At 43.3% G+C, this 19,777-nt stretch overlaps 1 protein-coding gene across 2 annotated transcripts in view; it reads left to right on the top strand.

The window, feature by feature from the left end:
• Positions 1-6,957: 6,957 nt before the first annotated feature.
• The window catches only part of elmo1 (engulfment and cell motility 1 (ced-12 homolog, C. elegans)), a 110,570-nt gene continuing 97,750 nt past the window's right edge, over positions 6,958-19,777 (top strand). For both annotated transcript variants that reach the window (XM_085395207.1, XM_085395205.1), the window contains exon 1: positions 6,958-7,114. The gene's annotated coding sequence lies outside the window, so the exon portion shown is untranslated. The remainder of the gene's footprint in view (positions 7,115-19,777) is intronic.

Genomic DNA, 19,777 nt, shown 5'->3' with positions numbered 1-19,777 from the left:
GTTCCCATTTTTTCACCAATTCCAATAGAAATTCCCTTTTTTTTTTTTTTTAAATTTATATATTACAATGAGTCCACAGTAAGATGAATAAAACCATAACAGAAAACTTTCTGTGAATTAAAAACTGATTATGAAACAATGAAGTATCAGAACTTTTTCTCTAGTCTTAGACATTTATTTTTTACAATTCCGAGTCCAAAGAATCGTGATGACAGATCTCCATCCAGCCCTTCGCTTATCCTTTTCAGGGTCGCGGGGGGCGCTGGAGCCTATCCCAGCTGTCATAGGGCGAGAGGCGGGGTACACCCTGGACAGGTCGCCAGTCTGTCGCAGGGCCAACACACAGGGACAGACACTCACATTCACATCTAGTGGCAATTTGGATTATCCAATTAACCTATCCCCACAAGTTGCATGTCTTTGAACGGTGGGAGGAAGCCGGAATACCTGGAGGGAACCCACGCAAGCACGGGGAGAACATGTAAACTCCACACAGAAAGACCCCGGCCTGATGGTGGAATTAAACTCAGGACCTTGATGACAGATCTTTCATTTGAAATTGTACTTCCCTTCTATTAAGATATCTGAGGGATTAAATGTGTAGTCCAACTTCTTTACACTGACAAAAAGGGGAGATTCCCTCTGCCCCTGCTCTGTGGACAGGGTTGTTGTTGTTGTTGTTTGGGTTTTTTTGTTTTGTTTTTTGATGATTTCTGTGAGAGGGGATGTCTTTAATATGACCCTGTCGGAGACCACAGCTGTAGCTGAGTGCAGAATCTCCACCCACCTACTGTTCAAACTACCTGAAAGACATCAAATCAAAAGCCTTAAACGAAGCAAGGAGGAGAGAGGAAAAGGCTCATTTCAGGCAGCGAATGAACTGAGAGTTTGCACCAAGTATGGTGTAAATAATGAATGTTTTTAAACTTCAATGCAAAGAAAATCTGGTGGTGTCTATGCATAAAAATGTGCAACAGGAAATGAGCATAATAGGTTCTCTAGAAACATTCCAGCTCTATAGTGACAAAGTCTGTGAGAAAGGGATCATTTCAGGGAATTCACAAAGTTATTGTCATGTGTCATGGGCGCTGTCGCCGGGCGTCACTCCTTCCCGAAACCGGATGAGTGTTTCCAGGTGGGCGATTCAGGGATGTGATTGTTCCGACACTGTCTGGCCTTCATGTGAGATAATAGTTTTTGACTCTATAGCTCATGTTGCCTTTGACTTGATGTTTTTTTGTTTTGTTTTGTTTTTTTAGAAACTTCACAGAGAGGCTGTCCATTAAAAATTACACAGCACAGTAATGGGGTGACCTTTATAGCCAAGCAACATTTTTCTTTTGATCTTGTCCTGCTAGCGGTCTGACGATACTTAAACTGAATAGTTTTAGTACACACTGGACAGGAATCCCTGCTCTCTGTACTCAGCTACCATCAAGAAGTCTTCAAATTGACTTCTCTAGGAGCAGATTTGCATGCAGACCAACAGTAGCTACTTAAAACAAGCATTACTCTTTAAGCTGCAGTTGAGGAAGTCTGCTGCTTCTCTTCTTCTAAACTACACACATTCCCTCTTCCTAATGACCCTGACAGAGACAATTACAGTAGACCTACAGGGAATAAGCAGGCAAGATTTCCATTTAGATTTGAGACTTAGGCTTTCTGAATAGCTCGTACACAGGGGACTGTATGTGTTTGTGAGAAATTACAGCTCCATCAAAGAGTAACAGATAATGCAGCCATGAGAGCGTTTTAGTTGCTTATTGAGAGCATAGATCCAAGTTTTCTCTCGTCATACTTGACTCTTCTCACTTGCTTTCTGTGGCAAATTTCTTTTTTTCTAGACGCTTGGACCAATAAACGAGGATAAATCAGCTTCCCTGAAACATTTTGTTCCGTGTTGACTTCTCTCTCTCTCTCTCTCCCTGTCTCTCGCTTCGTCTTTGAGTAGCACAATGAATCTCCCAGATGAGGTGCAGTCACAGAAAGCAGCTCTGAGGGAGGTTATGCCACGTAGAGAGAATTTGGTCAGTGGAGAGGCTTTTTATTAAAGCGCTCCGTCTTTTTGGACAGGGTGCAGGTCAGACAGGCTGCCAGACCCGAATCTCTGTGCTGATTGTGTTTTAGCCTCAACATGCAGTCCAGATTGGGAGCATTGGAACAGTTGCATGTTTCATTCTTCAAACTCGGCGTCTCTCTGCAACATTCACTTTCAGATCAAATAAAAAATACACTAAAGGGCCAAGTTTCATCTTTAAGTTCACATCAGTTTGTTAGGATAGTGTTTTCATTCATGCCTACGCTCACTGGCCTCTTCATTGGGTACAACTGCTCGTTAGCGCAAACCAGCCAATCACATGGCAGCAACTCAGTGCATTTAGATGTGGTCATGGCAACCTGGTGAAGTTCAAACTGAGCATCAGAATGGGGAAGAAAGGTGATTTAAGTGACTTTGAATATAGCGTGGTGCTCGGTGCTAGACAGGCTGGTCTGCTGGGGTTTTCCCACATAACCGTCTCTGAGGTTTACAGGGAACAGGCCAAAAAAAGGAAGTATCCAGTGAGCGGCAGTTCTCTGCTTGGAAATATCTTGTTGTTGCCAGAGGGCACGGAGAAATGACCAGAGTGCTTTGAGCTGATAGGAGGGTAACAGTAGCTACAACCAAGTTATGCAGAAGAGCATCTCTGAAGACACTATATGTGAAACCTTTAAAATGATGGGCTACAACAGCAGAAGAACGCGCTGGGTGCCACTCATGTCAGCAAAGAGGAAACTGAAAATACAACTCACACGGGCTCCCCAAAAGTTGACAGTAGAAAACTGGTGAGACGTTACCTGATCTGCTGAGTCTCGATTTCTGCTGCGAAAAACAGGGTCAGAATTTGTTAAACAACACGAAACCATAGATCCATCCTGCCTTGTATCAGCTGTTCAGGCAGGTAGTGGTGGTATAATGATTCTAGGGATCATTTTGTAGCTCATTTTGAGCCCTTTAGTACCAACTGAGCATCATTTGAGCACCGCAGCCTGCCTGAATATTGCTGCCGGCCATCTCTATCCCTTCATAACCCCAGTGTACTCATCTCTTAATGGCTGTTTCCAGCAGGATAACGCTTCTTGTATCAAAACTCAAATCATCTCAAACTGGTTTCTTGAACATGACAATAAATTTACTCTACCTTTGGGATGCGTAACAGGCAATTGACCAAATGGATGTGCAGCTGACAAATCTGCAGCTTTGTGATGCTGTCATCCATCGGCACCTTGTAGAATTAAAGCACTCCTAAAGGGAAAAGGGAGTTCAACCTGGTAAGAGTATAAGACCTTAGGTTAGCTGTGTGTGGATTCAACTTGTAATTTGAAGTTAATAATGTATTTCCAGACATTAAAGGTTGTTATTTCCCCCAAAATAGGCAGCTGGGTTAATTTAGAAACAACAAAGGGCAGGGATAGCTCAGTAGGTAGAGTGGTGGCCCCATGATCGGAAGGTTGGGGGTTTGAATCCGCTGAACGGCCACCCTGAGGTACCCATGAGGAAGGGACCGTCCCTACACACTGGGCGTCCAATGGCTGCCCACTGCTTCACTGAGTGAATGGGTTAAATGCAGAGAGGAATTTCCCCACGGGGATCAATAAAGTACACATTATTATTATTAAATGGCAGGTGAACACATGAAAATAATAAAATGTTATACAGCGGAATAAAAGTTATCTGGATGAGTGGATTTGTGTGTTTAAGAAAACCCTGTTTTATATCTGCAATGTGTCACGAGTCCTTGTCAACGATCAAGCAAAGACCTCGAAGCCTCGGAGGACTCACAATTACAAAAAAAGCCCTGCATCATTTTGAATCCAATTTCTGTGGGATGCTGAAAGAAAACATGAATCTGTCAAAAACAAATCATGTATAGAGCAAACTGAAGAGAACAAGGAACGACTCACTAGCCGAAACACTCATTCATCATCAGACTCGGTGGTGCTTCTGTTTGAGCATGTATGGCTTGCCAAAGGAACTGGCACGCTGCCATCTATTGTTATTGTTGGTCTATTGCTGGATGTAACAGGGTGGTCTATATGAGCATTCTGTGTGCTCTAATTAAGCAAAATGCACTGAAACCCAGTGGACAACGCTTCATTAAAAAGAATGGAAACAAACAACAAACAATGATCCTAAATCCTGGCCCGTTTAATCACTTGATCTCAGCTTGAACGAAGACAAGTCTAAAGGTAAGAGCATCGTGTTTAGGCAGGTAAAATCTGATTTTGACGTTCTCTGCTGAACACCAGTCTTCTGTTAACGATCAAATCAAATCTGAAGCAAAGATATGCAGCCCTTCAGATACTTATGGTCTGGATTTGCTTTCCAAAATATGGGAGGAAAAAAAGAAAGTAGACAATTAAACCTTTATGAGCAGATCTGCTGCACTTAACTCATGAATAATAACCATGTTTGCCAAAAGGGAAAATTAAGCAGCACCAAGGCTTCCCTCTGTTTTGATAGTGTTATCTGATATGACATTAAAGTTTCACACCAGACGTGCAGATGAATGGAGGTTGGCCCGCTGTTTGTGAAACAGGATGTGTCCAAATCAGAGCGAGTTACACAAGTGACAACTGACATCTATAAAAAGAAATCAGTCCAGTGCTTACCTTCTGAGTGCAACGCCAGAAATGAGAGTGACTCTGCAGTTTTACCGGCTTGCACTGTGAGTTTCCACTTGATTGAACGCATCATGTGATGCTTTTTTAGAAGTGTGGGCTGTCTTAAAGCAATATGGCAAAATAGAAATAGAAGATGAAAATATGACCTCATCTCTGAGCCCTTCGATTTGCTCTTGAGCCCTCTCGAGTTAGAGTCGGGGATCCAAAGGTCACAGTGACCAAATGACGCAAATAACACAGAGGGATAAAAGAATGCTTTTGTTTGCTTCCCCAAAAGAAAAGCAGCAGTAAGTGCTGTTTAGAATATATTACATACCATATTACATATCACGCAGCATTCATAGGTCAAACAAAGATTTATTATCTGAGTCAAATCTGTATGCTTGCACAGAAAAACAAAATGTGTTGACGCATCTTGAAAAACCCATAAAAATATCTGTTTTCTTCCTCTTACATTTTTGGGTCAGGTGTGCCTGTCCTCGCAGCCTATTTATGGAGTCAGATTGGGTGTGAAGTCGAGGACGAGGGCTGCCATTTAAACGGGCCGAGCTTTGAATCCTGTGTTTTTGCAGAGAGAAAAATAAACAGAATGAGGGACTAAGAGATTTCTGCTGGGTGTGTCGCTCCAGATTGTTTGCCAGGACGAACAGGGCTCCTGTATTAATCCTCCTGCTGCTGCTCCCGCTGAGTGGAGACGAGGACGAGCTGCAGAGCTGCCTGCCACACACACTCTTTTTCTCTTTCAGCCACAAATGCCACTCATTCTGGTACCAAGCACAGCAGGTAATTAACGATCAAAATTAAAGGGACACCGTGGCTCGGAGATGCTGCAGTCTTTACAGAGTGCCTGCAACATTATACCCTCAGACATAAAGTAACACTAGAAGGTCATAATCCCACCCTCCAAACAGGAGGACATTCAATAACCATGAATTATTGAAAGCTCTGTTCCCGTTTGCCTTTCCTTTCCCGAGAGACTGAAGGCCGATCTGCTATTGTTTCATCAGTTACTGTGAAACAAAAAGACGTCTCCTTCAGATTTGAGTTGTTTGTCAGGTATAATCTGTTCAATCGTTGCTGTAGCAGGCCCACCATTTGTCATGTTGGTGTAGGCTCACTCGGGGAGGCAGAAGTCCTTTCTAATATTTCATTTTTTCCTAAATTATTCTCAGCCGAAAAATAAGCGCGTATTTATTTTCAGCCTTGTAAATTCTCTGTGCAAAGTCATTAATGATGAACTGCAAAGTACATTTAGCCCTCTTTAGGAGACAGTCCCTTCTTTATCAAGAATGATGTGTTTTTTTAAGGATCGTAGTTACTAAAAGACATCAGGGAAAATCAGCGAGAGCATGAAGTAACATTTAAGTATATGATGCAACACAGACTATTGTCTTCTGCTCTTGTCTTCTCTAATCAGTGTTTTCTTCCAGCCTGTTTTTTTTTTTACTCTTTTTAATAACTGCCAGATAGCCTACACATGATTTTACACGTGAGCCATATTGGGTTTTAATGTCAGTTTTTGATTGCCCTGCTTGTAGGAATATAAACAAACAGTAACAAACATAAATTAGAGAAGAAAATACATCAAATACACACAATTTGTTGTCATTTTCTCGGAAAGTGTGCTTGACTGTGCAAGAATGTTATAACCGATGAACGAAAATCAAACTGGGATGGTCATCTTCTTGCTTATCTGGCAATTAATCTAATCCAACACTGATATCAAATGCTTTTGGGATGATAAATCGATCTTTATAGCACATTTATTGAAGGACTCATAAGAAAAGATGCTTCCTGTTTCCTCAGCTTCCACATTTCTGTGATATTCCTGTTAGGTGATTTTGCTCTTGCATCCTTATCCAACACACTACACCTACACACACCCATACACACCACTGTCACCACACACTCCCTCACTACATGTTTAGGTAAATAAATTGACAGGGGGGGTGAGGAGAGGATTACTTTTACAGAGTGAAGGTTTCCACTCAGAAATACTCTGTAAAACAAGAAGAAAGTTTTCATTTCCCTTTCTGTATGTTGGCACTGGACTTAAAACTGTTATTTACCAAACCGAGCTGAGCTTTGGGGCTAAAATAGTGAAATGACGATTTTCCATCCTGTAAAAAAATAAATAATTACTAAAAAGTCCCCTTCCTCCTGTTAACCAGTGACTGCTTGAGTTCTGCTGCTGTCGTGCATTCGTGCATCCTCTGTTTGGCAACACAAGCCAGCCAGCAGACGGCAGAAGAAAAGAGGAAGTGGAAACATCAGCACTATCTCTACGGCAGAGGAGGGAGAGAGAGAGAGAGAGAGAGAGAGAGAGAGAGAGGGAGAGGAAACACCAGTGAGTGACACGCTCTCACACACACGGACACACACACACTCTCTCTCTCACTCACAACACACAACTCCGGACCTTTTAGTGGAAGAAGCGTCCTCGCGTCGTCAGGTTGGTGAAAGCCTCGTTTCCTTCTTCCTGCAGAAATGTTGTTGTTGCTGAAATTCCGTCTCACTTCCTTCGCGTTGTGGCGCTAAATGTTCCTGGGGGGTGGCTCGCAGTGTTTTTGTGTGCTCGCTGCGCTCTCGCCACGGCGTGCCCGAGTGTCTGTGCGTTACACCGGAGCGAGGCAGCGAGTGTGCCTGCGCTCACGGCTCTCTCCTCCTGCCTGTCGCTACTTTGTTTTCGGTGGCCTCACAGCGGCTCCGGGCGCTGTTATTTTATTGACATGCTCTTTCTGATTTTCTTTTTTCTTTTTTTTAAGCATCACTGCTCTCTCTCTCTAACATGCACGTTGAACTGCGATGCATAAATGAAAGTGCCAGTAAATCCAGGCTTTGTCCTCGGTTTAGTTTCTTGTTTTCCCCTTTTTTGAAACAAGTGCACAGCAATGCTGCAAGTTGCGTGTTTGCTGCAGATATACAGCCAAGAAGCAGCAGAGGTCTCTGCTTTTCCCGGCTTGTGTGATGGAAGTGCATGCTGCTGATGGCTAAATGCAACAACAAAAAAAAGAAGAAGAAGAAAAAGCTGTACGTTTTCTCCCCCCCTAATTAAAGAGCTGCTTTAATTGTGCGCCGTGTGTAACTCCAACCCTGCACGCTGGCCACACCGCGGGCCTGTGATTAGGCAAGAGGAGGGAGAGAAGAAGCCGGACAGCCTCTGATTCATGCAGAAGCTCTCTGCTATCCTCAAAACGGATCAGAACCTGCGATACCAACATGAGCTTCACTCACACCCTTTAAAGCGGTCTTCTTCACTTCTCTCTTTTCACTTCCGGTGGGTTTTCACCTGACCTCCCCCCTCAAATCAATGCGTTTTATTGAGTGCTGTTTCCCAAACTTCTGATTAGTCTTGTCCCTCAAATAAAAAAAATAAAAATAAAAAAAATGAAGAAGAAGAAGAAGAATCTCCTCCCCTTGCACTGGCTGGATATCCAATCTCTTTGGGTAGAAAGACAGTAGTTAATCAGTTTTTCATCATTGCTGATTTAATAACCTTCTGCTTTGTTTATCTGCCTTACTCCTGTGGCAAGAAACAAGACGTTAGACCACATTAGACCTCTGTTTGCAAAGATTTGGCCCTAAGTAGCCCCCTCTTCTTCTTCATTACCGCAGAAAGTATGTTAATATTGTAGATAAACAACACGGGGGCTGGGTGCATCATTCCCAAGCATTACGTCTCCAAATTGCTCTTACGAGGAAAGACTGTGGAGTAGATCAGCTAATGTGAGATGTATATCAATTTTGATTTCATTAAAATATGATATCAAATGTTCTTCCAGCGTAGCCGGCGGATATCTGGACGTATTGGGCCCAAAGCTTCCTGTTGTGTGCGGCGGTCATAATCTAATAACGGATCCAAATGCATTACTCAAAGTAATTAAAAGCCTAAATGCCAATCAAAGGAGAGCTGATGATTTTGTGACTTTGATTCTTCCGGTGCATGTATTTATTGTTTAGTTCTCCCTACAGATTGTTTACTGTTTGCAGTCAAACCCAAAAAAAGAAAAAGCTTCTGGCACTGAAATCTTGTCTCTTGTCTGCAGATTCTATAAATGCATAAGCAGATATGTGTGGATTGGAGTGATTATTATCTCAACGCCTCATGCTGTGATTGAGAGTACACGACGAATAGGTAGAAATCAGTGAAAAACAGACTCAGAATCCATAGGCTAAAGGGGTGTAATGGGTGTTAAATCTGAAAAAAACCCTGTAACAGGATCGCTGTGACTTGATTCCAATGTGCAGCAACAAATCCATCGCACTGTTTTCCCCGCAGTGAAACGAGAAACAGCTCCATAATGCTTCCCTGACAATTGCTTTAAACTTGTGAGATAAGATGAGGTGGATGGAATCCATGCTGAAGATGAGAAAATCTACCAATTTGATGCCACGAATCCCACTTTTGTAACCACCTCACTTCAATCTGTAGCTGTTCTAAAAAGACCTCAACAGCAGACAGCTCAGCGTGTCTCGGCGCTGTCCTCGTCGCATCAGTCATCGTGCAGCCCTGGGTCTGCGCTGTTGTCTGCGTTCGGACCCTCTGCTCCTCTGGGCAACTTCTGGCAGAGTGAGAGCTCGTTTATACGCCCCGTTAGCCGCCAAAGACGTCCCTGTTGTGATGGAACCGCAAGCATGTTGGCATCATCGTGTCATGGTGAGATTGTAGCCTAGAAGCAAAAGCACTGGGACACACGCAGTCGTTACACTGGAGATGCAGAACTTGACCAGAAGGGATTCAGTGGAGTCGTTTTTCCAGTATTAATGTCCATAAGAATATTATTGTATGCATTTTTTGCACTTTTGTCCTATATGTGCACCCCGTGACTTCTTACGACTGTGAGTTAGAGATTTTCAGCAGAGGTCTGGCACAGCTTTACCACTCAAAGAAGGCCATTCATGAGCCATACTGGGGAACAGAGCGCTACCTGTAGCCCCATCACCCTGGCTGTGAGGTTAGTCCAGCAGCGTCATATTTTAGGTTTACGTTCACACAAGGGACTCGTGTGCTTAAGTTTTTATCAGCTGCAGCAAACCTTCATTTCTTGTTAGCTCCCCTCGCCGAGTAAATATTTCTTTAGCTCTGCAGGGTTTTAAAAATCAGCAGCAGAAATGGAGTGTTGCAACACAAGAGCAAAACAAAGTTGGATGATGAAATGCGGCAGCAGTGACTCACCAAACAAACTGATGGAATTAAAATTGAGTACTTGGGCCTTTTTTTTTTTTTAATCCCGAAATATAATCCAGGAAATCAGATTAGTACACAGAGGCTGAGATGGAGAGGCATTTGGGGAGAGGATGGGTGCCTGCCCTCGCCTCTTTGACTCGCATCACATGTGAGATCCTTCTCTGTACCCATTTGACGCTCCCTACTGTTTGGCATCTTCTCACCACCTCCTCAAGTGCAACCCTGTTAATTTCCTACTCCTCACGTCTGACAACCCCCCCCCCCCCCCCCCCCCCCCTCGCCTTTTTCTTATTAGCTTGCTCCCTCGCTTATGCTTCCTTTCTCACACATGCAATCCGTCTCTTGCAGTTTCCTCTCAGCTGCGCACTCTCACGTTGCACCCCCCCCCCCCCCCCCCCCATTTACTTTTTCACTCTCTGTTGTTGCTCCCCAAGGGAAGCCGAGGTATGTAAATTGTTTTCTCCCTGATGTATCCCGAGCTTACTGCTTGTTCATCTTAAGCTGCAAACACGTAAATGCAAGTTGTTCCTAAAACAACGCTTTTAAAACTGAAGCGATCTTTATCCCAAGAGTGCTTTTAGCACCTGTTCAAAAGCAATCTCGGTCTATTACAGTGAGCTGCCATTCAGGTACAGTGAACTCGTGAAAATGCAGGACACAAACTGACTATTAAGACCCCATCGGTCTCTGTCATTCTGTCCAAATACTCTCTGCTTCTGTGTGACGCCAGTAAAACTCTATCCTGGAGTTCTCAAACTGAAACAAAGGAAGTAGCATTTCCAAAAGTCTCAGTTTTGGGAGTTCTGAAATGCAGGATTGCGTAAACACAGTAAAAGTCATGTGTTTTAGAGCAAAAACATATTAGCGTGGTTGTGAAATATGAACTGAGCTTAAAAAAGCTTCACAACTTTCTATGCCTTTTTAATAGACGTTTAACATTATTATTAAAACAAAAAGTCTCTTTAAAAAGAGATCCTTGCTGTTATCCTTGCTTCCACTGGTCATAGATAGGCCTGTCATTGTACAGCTTCAGGGGAGATTAATTTGCAGTTCCAAATTAGTTGAATGTTGCCTTGCATAATTGCTCCCTGTGGTATGAAGTTAATTAAAACAGTACGTAGGTACTGAAGGTGCAGTGGGGAAGTGCCAGACAGCCAATCACACATAGATGGGTGAGAAGAGATCTCATCGGTACTGCTGCCATGTTCTGCTCTTTACTTTACTGATTGTTGCTTCGGGCTAAGTTCAGAGCCGAACAACTCGATGAGAGTAAATGAGAAAAAACTGATGGAGAGTCTTATTGTTTTTTACCACAAACCGTGATGTCTTGGCGGTTGCATAAGGCAACATGCTCGTGGGTACGTTTTGACCCTTAACCTTGGTTGGGCTTGTGTAACTATACATATCCTGCTCCTCGGGCACCGAGCCCATCCATTCTCAGAATATGAATCAGTTTAAGCGTAGACCATCCATTGGTGAATTTTTCGGTCCAAGTCTAGACTTCATGCGACACGAAGCGGCCCTAGATGACCCAGAAACTCATACGGATCCCTCTGTATGCTTGCTCTGCCCGCTGCATTCCAGCCGTGGTTCTGCCGCAGAGCTCTGTAAATACTGAGTGAGAGGTTAGCCAGCTCTCTTGCTCTGTGTTTGTGGTATTTAGCATCTCTTAGCTAAGAGGCTCTCAGGCTTAGAGCCTACTGACCCAGTAGGATAAATGAATAGATAGCCTCTCTGTCTACTATATCCCCACTTAGCTGTGCGAGAGGCTCGAGATGATTTTACATTTATAGCTGGCCACTTTTTCAGATGGCCTGACTGTGAGTAGGCATTAGTCCCTGCTGTAGTTGGATCGTGCTCACGTGCTTTGTGTTTTCAGCATCACTCGGTGCATGAATTATGGCACGTGTGCTGCAAAGATTTGCAAAATTCTCTGCTGCGTCAGTTTTTATTTCTCTCCACTGCTTGCCTGTGTCATTTTCACAGCCGCTCGTGTGTCAGTATGACCCAGGTGCTTCAACCAGGTTTTATTATGTTGTAAACTAATTATAGCTCCCACTACTCACTAATTTGACCTGCCTAATGGTTAAAAAAACTATTATCCACTAAAAAAATAAAGACCGTTACCAAGCTAAGAAGTGCATTTCTTGTTCTCAGTGATAAAAACTCGAGGATTTAGGTTCTTAAACGTGCCCCTAAGTGTCTTGTCCACTTGGATCTTAAGTGAGCGTGAATTGATGGAAGTGCCCTAGTTTTCAGCCCTGCTCTCCCCGAACTGTGCTTTTGATTTTTTATTATCCTTTTGATGTTAGATTTGTGGAAGTCGAGAGAGAGACTTTTATGAACTTGTTTGCCTTGCACATAAAAGGCAAACACTTCATCGTACTAAAATAACGAAAAATTATTGATGCATTTATTTGACTTTCATCTGATGTAAACTCTTTAAAGTGGAGCCCCACCAGTTGCAAATGTCAGCGTTGGTTTTGGAGAACTATTACGTAAGTGGGGGGGGGAAGCATAAATAAAGGCCTTTTGGATACAGAGGGAGCTGCGTGGAATCTGAGGATTATTTAGATACTCGGTTGGTATCAAACCTCTTAGACCTCTGTCTGCTTGAGACTAGTGGCTCCATGCTACTCCACATGCAGCGTAACAAACCCAAATTTCTGACCAGACTGACTGTGGCCCTTCTGTTTCATTGTTGGTGCTGGTGCGAGTTATTATTAAGGTAAAGTAATGTAAGGAAAACATTAAGTTCTGCTGCATAGAGTTTAACAGTTCTTTAAACGGTCCTTTACTGGGTCTGAGAGTGTTATGTGCTGCAATAAGTAGAGTTTTTTTTTAGTAAAATGATAGAAACCAAAGTTTTCTATTATTCTACTTTTTACTTCAGCCATTTTTACACTTTAACTCCATAAAATGACCATTTCAGAGGGATTCCCACTAGTGGAAGTACTGTGGTTTAAAGGGACGAGCGCTACCTGGACAGAGTGTGCATGAGGAAGGACGCCCGCTCACCCGTGCTGTTCTCACAAGGGTGCAATTACATGTCACACAGACTTCGTCCTAAGAAGCTGGCACGTTAAAGACCGTTTAATATTCTCACATGTGCCGCTTGTCAAGTGACGTTGTTAAAAGTTTAAGGGCATGTTGGAAAACGGCTTTTCAGGGCTGCACGTTTTAAGCTCGGCAGTTATTGGATGAGATAGAAGGTAGCAAAGTCCCGAGAAGTCCTCACGAGTCCCTCAGTAAATTTAACAAGAGCTTTAGGCTCTCTTGGTTTTCTTTGGGAACTCTCTGTAAATCCAGCAGAGCTTGCTTGAAGGAATTACCCAAAAATGGTCTTTAAAAATCTTGCATTTTTGTAGAAGAGTGAATTACAGTTGAGGTGAGAAACCCGCAAACCTATTTCACCCTTCATCTCCAGTGTTGTTGTGTTTTTGTGGGTTTATCTGTCTTCATTGTTCTTCTGTTTCTAAAAGTAAATTTGAGCAATTATTATAAAGTCTGAATTTTCTTTGATTTATGTATTGGTTAAAAGCAACTCTGTTAAGACTTAATTTAATGCTTTGAAGGAAAGCAAAAAAAAAAGAGGACAATACTGTTAAAATGAGTAGCTGCAGTTTTTTAATGGTGTTTATGCCTCACAAGCCTTAACACACAAATATGAACACATTTTCAGGTATTAGCCTTTCTGGGTGCTTGCTATATTTCTTGTTGCTGCTGCGAGCTTTTTCATTTCTGGTTATTTCTGTTAATGTGAGAATAGAGGTGAGGGGAACGGTGCGATAACGCTTGGCTAAATGAACAGTATAATTAATGTATGGGCTGAGATTGTGAATTTTATCCCTTTCTGGCTTGACGCCTCTGATGTCAGTGCAGCAGGAGTGTTTTCTATTAGACAAGTCAAGGCTACATCTACAGATTAGATGTAGGAGTGGAGGGCCTCTCGTAATATACCAAGGTCACCAGCTCGCTCGTTCTCTCCAGGCCCGGGAACTACAAGCGCTGGATTGAAGATATGTTGCTTTATATTGGAGCTGCTTCTGGCTCTCTGAATAAATCAAAACGCGCAAGAGCGTACGAGAAGCAGAGCATTCTGATATTTCACCCTCTCGTGGTTGCATCCCTTGGATACCCAATCTTTATGTCGCTCTTTTAAAGAGTGGTTCTGATTTAGAGCTGGGCTGGGCTTTGCAGATGCACATCTGCCTGTTCAAGCAGTTTGCTGGTACTCGGGACCAGTTTAAAAAATATGTGGAAAAGCTACAAACAAAGGCCACTATTGCTCATGTTTGTGGTAGTCCTTTATCTCTGCTTCAGCAGAGGAGGGGTACCCATATGGAAAAGATATATATAAAACTTATAAGGTTTGTATCTGTCTTGTGTGAAACTTGTATGAAAAGCATACAAGAGTAAAAACAGATATAAGATCCCTTGAAGAATTATATAATGAAACTTGTATGTTTTGGATACTTACTAAAACAATATATGAAAGTAATGTGAAAGTGGCCACTTTCATGAGTAAATCATGTAAGCCTTATATGATTTACTCATGAAAGTGGCCACTTTCATGAGTTAAGTCATATAAGTTTTTACTATTTCTTTTCCATATGGGTAATCAGACTTTGTTTTTTTGCTTCCTCCTTTTGGTGAACTCTGGTAAGACTGATGTCTTTCCAGTTCAGGCCAACCCTTTACCCAATTACTACTTGAACTTTTCACTGCAGGACTTCATGCAAGTGCATCTCCATAGCCTTTGTGTTGGTTAAATGTGTGTCATCCCACTCTCTATCCTGCATGTAGGTGGAGAGCTACGCAAATGAAGACGATGTATTGGCCTAAAGACTTTAATTCCTCCTCTTTTTCTAGCATTCTTGTCAGTGTTTCTGACTCGTCTTTATCTTCTATCGTCATGTTTTCTCCATTTATACAGCTCCACATATTCATATTGCCCAGTCTCTGACCCTCACTACCCACACACTGACCAGCAGCAGCAGCATTCGTCAGGGCATCATTGCTCCAAGCCTCATTGGTCATCTCTCTTGCTGCCACTGTACAGCTCAGTAGCAGCCTGAGGTGAGTTTCTGTTGGCTCTAAGCAGCCGGGAAAACAACAAACCATAATTAGTTGTCACACCCTGATGGCAACGTTATCGCTTGTTAGAAGGAAGAAAAAATCTCAAGCAGGGTATTTGATCTGGAAAACAGCCACAGCGAAAAGAAGGCCTCCCAAAGCCTCGCTCAGGGGGATGTCGAGCTGTCAAAGAGCATCAGGTCAGATGGTGAAGCTCTTTTACCTCTTTTCCAATAGTACCTTGGCTCGGTTCAATTTGACTCTACTTTCTTTGGGCAGTTTTCTATTACAGTTGAGTACCGCCTCAATGTGCGTGGGGTCATTATTGCCAAAAGTCTCGTGTCGTCATTTGTATGTGACACAAACACAACAGTAGAGGACATTGATGGTATTTCTGCTGCAAAACGTCTACGCCTCATCCTTGAACCACAGTGTTGTTTTGTGTGTAGCTATTTCCCTCATTGCAGGTTTCAAAGATGCCGGCTTTAATTCATGTTAAGGAGTCACTATTGTGACTCATCCAGTGATGACAATCTTTGGCCAATCAGTGGCACGCAGTCTGACGATGTCACATTTTCAGCTTAACTCAGCTAGCTTGTAACCCCGGACGAGTAGGCACTAAAAAGGTACCTGGTACCAGGTAGTAACACCTAATGGAAAACCATAAAGGCTGAGCTGAGCAGATACTAGTGGAGGCTGTTAAGACGGAAAGCTAATGGATGCTTGGTCCAAACTTGCCTCATCCCACCTCAGTGAACTATGAAAGACATATTAGTTTTACGTAACTGCCCAGGTTTGTTAAGTTGATCAGAAATACGTGTGAAAAACGCCTCTGTGTGTCTCTTTCTTGCCTCGTGAGCTGAGTAATTAGTACAGCATAAGAGTGCCAGCTGAGTTCACAACAAAATTAATGCATCATTGTCAAAAGCAGAGTATGCCTATGTCAAGACACCCATGTGGGAGATGGTTTTCTTTGGCAGAGACAAATATTTTGTCTTCTGTTTAGTTCTTATCAGAGTTTCTGCTTCTTGTTAGTTCTGCCAGTCACACTGTTGTGTCTATAGACACGAGTTCTTCGTGCCATCTGAGAATAAACACCGTGTTTTTTGTTGCTCTCACACTCGGCTGAATCATTGTGATGAGCTCGGGATTCTTCTGCCGTTTGTGGCTCGCTCAGATTCTCCATCTGTAAACCACCTGTCTTACCCCGTGTCACCCTGGCTGGTCTGTGCTGGCCACACATCAGAGTTTTCCATTTCCTGTGGATGTCACACGTCGACTGTGTGCTCAGCCCTTATCTTTTACCCTGCTATGTCGAAGTGAGGAATAACACATAAGGCTCAGCTCGCTTGGTCACAGCATGGCTCTCTATTGAAAGAAGAGGGGTATTGTATTGGCAGACAAGCTGGGTTTAATGTTGCCTTCGGGGCTTGTTGCTGTGTCTGTTCTTTTGTTGTCTGGAGGGGAAGCTTAACACCCAGTGTTTGTATTTTTGGTGTGTGTGTGTGTGTGTGTGTGTGTGTGTGTGTGCATGTTTGACTTGTCAAGCTGCATTTTCCAGCCCAGACAGCAAAGTAGAAGAAAGGTACAGGAAATACCGAGGGCAGTTTTACAATAATAGGGGAACTGTCAGATGCAGGACACTCTGTAAAAGCAGTGAAGGTTTGCTACATGCAAAGTGCGATTTCCCATTGGGGTTAAGAAGAGCTACTGTGGTTTGCTCTTATAGCTACTATATAGCACAAACCTCATCTGAACAGAAGGTACAAGGTGAGCCACTTCCTGTCGATATCCACGTGTAAACCAATCCTTTTCCTGTTGACAGAAAGTACGTAGACAAAGGTCAAAAAGCACAGACAGAACTACACAGCCCAATGTTATCAGATATTAATTTGCTTCCAGTGTGAATTGCAGGGCAGCCTGACCAGCTGAAACAAACAGTGTCTGTTTCCAGACACTCTGTGAAAAGATGTACAGTATGAGGGCTTGATATGCACCGATTACATCATTCCAATGACATCACACCCACAGCAATGAAAGCCTGGCCTGTGGAATGCCCACCACTGGTGTTTTTCTTTCTCTCTTTCCTCTTCCTTCTTTTTCTGTCTCTGTTTCGCAAAAATGTGGGTTACAAGCAATTAACCCATAAAAGGCAAACATGAACCTCTGAATCCTTTGCCCCAGTTTATAAATAGCAAGACTTCAGCCTCATTTCTGCTTTTGCTGCCACTGTACCACAAGCAAAGCCCTCACCCCTCAATTTTACTACATAGCTTGACAATTATAGGGCATGGGTGAAGCCCAAATGAATAGCTTTTGTATGACTTGGGCTGGGGATGCATACAGGATGAAAGTGTTTTAGCCGTGGCCAGTCACCGCACTGCTAGGGTGGAGGCTGAGCTGGCATTGTCACTGGTTTGTGACTGACCAGACCAGGCTGAGGGCTGTCACTGGGTAAACATATTGAGGGGAGGGCATGGTTGTAGCATATGGTTAAAAAAAGATGTGGGGTGGGGGGGGTAAATAAATAATAGGAAGGGGGTGGAGAGTGGGAAGCTTAGGGCAACGCTTGGGGGTTAACAAATTAAAGGGTGAGCCCAGTGGTGGGGCACGGGGCAACTGTCAGGAGAGGGGGGAGGGCATTGTGGTGAAAGGGCGTAGTACGCCCTAAGTGGCTGGGGAAATAAGTCTAGCAGGCAAGAGAGAGAACAATAACAAGCATCTTGGAGACTTTAAAAGCAACAAAAAAAAACTGCCTCATGTGGAAAATATTCTCAAAAATAAGCCTCACCATGTTTTCCGTGGCACACATGAGTTCATTGTTGTGGGTGTGTGCAGTGGTGTGACGCTGATGAACCGTTGGTGGATGGCGAAAAACATTGTGCCCCCCAACAGTGCGGTCAGTCAGTCATTCAGTGTGGCAGATAGGCAGTGACCACGCAGCAGGGAGGAAGAGAGTGTTTTGGTCAGACCAGGTCCTGAAGCCACCCAGGAGATGCTGGGTGTGTTTGCGTGTGGAATTGAGGTTTGCTTGATGTATAGCCACAGCTGGGGGACAGTGGGAGGGGATGAAGAGACAGCTGGCAGGGCAAAGGGTGAGTGTAACGAGGCGTGTGTGTGACAGCCACAGTGACTCCTTTGTTCCTACTCACTTGTGCCAGTCACAGCAAGTAGATGGCTGGTGTGTGAAGTGACTGAATCCTTTCATAGCACCTAGACCAGATACACAGTTTAGCTTTACACTCAGCCTGTGTGTGTGTGTGTGCAGGCAGGGTGTGTGTGACTCTATGCAACAGAGAAGTGGCAATGGCGGCAAGAGATTTCCACAGGAGAGCCCATAACCATCTTCCATAATGCCAGTGTTCCTGTAGAGCGTTTATTATGCTTGTGATGATAGTCATCAGCGCTAACATAATTGTAGCGCCAGCAACACTGAACAGTGGCGTGCTTGCTATATGCTAAGGTAATGAGTGTTGTTGAGGGCCTGTGTTCTCTCCAGAGTTATGTCTTAATAAGAGGAGTAATTTTTGCTCTGGTGGAGAGGAGTTCTGCATGTGTGTGGCTTCTGCTGGAAACGCTGCTAACGTGTGGACTGAGTTTGTCAAGGTGCAAGGTCACATGAGACGTCTTCTTCACCACACCTTTTATTAAAGCCCTCTGGTTGTGTGTTTGTGTGTGTGCGTTTGCGCGCATGAACATTTTCCAACGTTTTCATTTTCACCCGTCAGAATACCAGCAGTCTTTCAGTAACAGGCTAATGGATAGAGGATAGCTTATTGTTCTCTACTATTAAAAGGTGCTTTTTTCCCCCTCTTTGAAACCTCTACACTGAAGCATACCCTCTTCCAACACCATTTAGCTTTCCAGTGATATTTTTTTATGAGTTCAATAAGCCCTTTCAGTGCCTGACATCTTCCTGTGAGTATCTGAACCATTTATTTCAAGTAGGACAAGTAAAAATAGCCATGAATCAATCTCAAATGTTCTCGGGCTTTTTGCACATCTCAATCTAGGCTACAACCCAACAGGGGATAGAGCATTCAAAGCTGGGCAGAATAACTGGCACTTCGGTGGAGGGGCACAGTCATTAAATACATAACTGGTGGCAACAATTTGGACTTTGACATACTTTTAAAAGCCATTAAAGGTGCAGCGGCGGATTATGATTTGTTGAGTTATGATGATAATACGACCCTTTGGTTATTACATGCTTCAGTGGAGATGGTAATCCTCTGATACAATTGATTTTAGTTTAAGTGCAGACCATGTTTCCGTTAGAAGATGTATCTTTTGAAGTTAAGTGTGCAACACTGTAGCAGCTGCAGACCAAATTATCAGTTCCCCTGAAATGTCACAGTACGATACAGAGTGGTTTTTGTTCAGTGCAGGGATGAGAAGCAACGTTCAAGCGGGGGAAGAGCAATTGTTTCATGTAGGATGCACATGGTAGGAAGTTGTGTTGTTTAGGTGTCTTGTGCCTAGGTGCTATATAAATACTGTGAAAGCATAAAAACGCTCAATTGATGGAGAAATACATTTTAAAAATCAGTATGTATGCAATGTGTGCTGCCAAACGCACCCTCAGAACTTCCTTAAGATTCATTCACACATTTACAGTCAACGCCCTCAGCCACCCTCACAGCATGACCCGCTTGGGCCCTCTGTCGAACCTTAAGTCACCTTAAGAAGAAAAGGCTCTTTTAGCGCTAAAATTTCTCAGTTAACAGCAAATAGAAAATCTTCAGCTGTTGGTTGTAAGAGTGAGCTCAGTGGCCTTTATGCCCTTCCATCTGTTGGATTGCTCTTTATTTTTTATTTTTCTGACCTAGGATATACTAATGCAGGATACTA

Source organism: Rhamphochromis longiceps, linkage group LG22 (genome assembly GCF_057381845.1).
Source record: "Rhamphochromis longiceps isolate RC_006_pf linkage group LG22, R_longiceps_female_GT1.1, whole genome shotgun sequence".
NCBI classification, from domain to species: domain Eukaryota; kingdom Metazoa; phylum Chordata; class Actinopteri; order Cichliformes; family Cichlidae; genus Rhamphochromis; species Rhamphochromis longiceps.
This window is presented reverse-complemented; position numbering and strand designations above follow the sequence as displayed.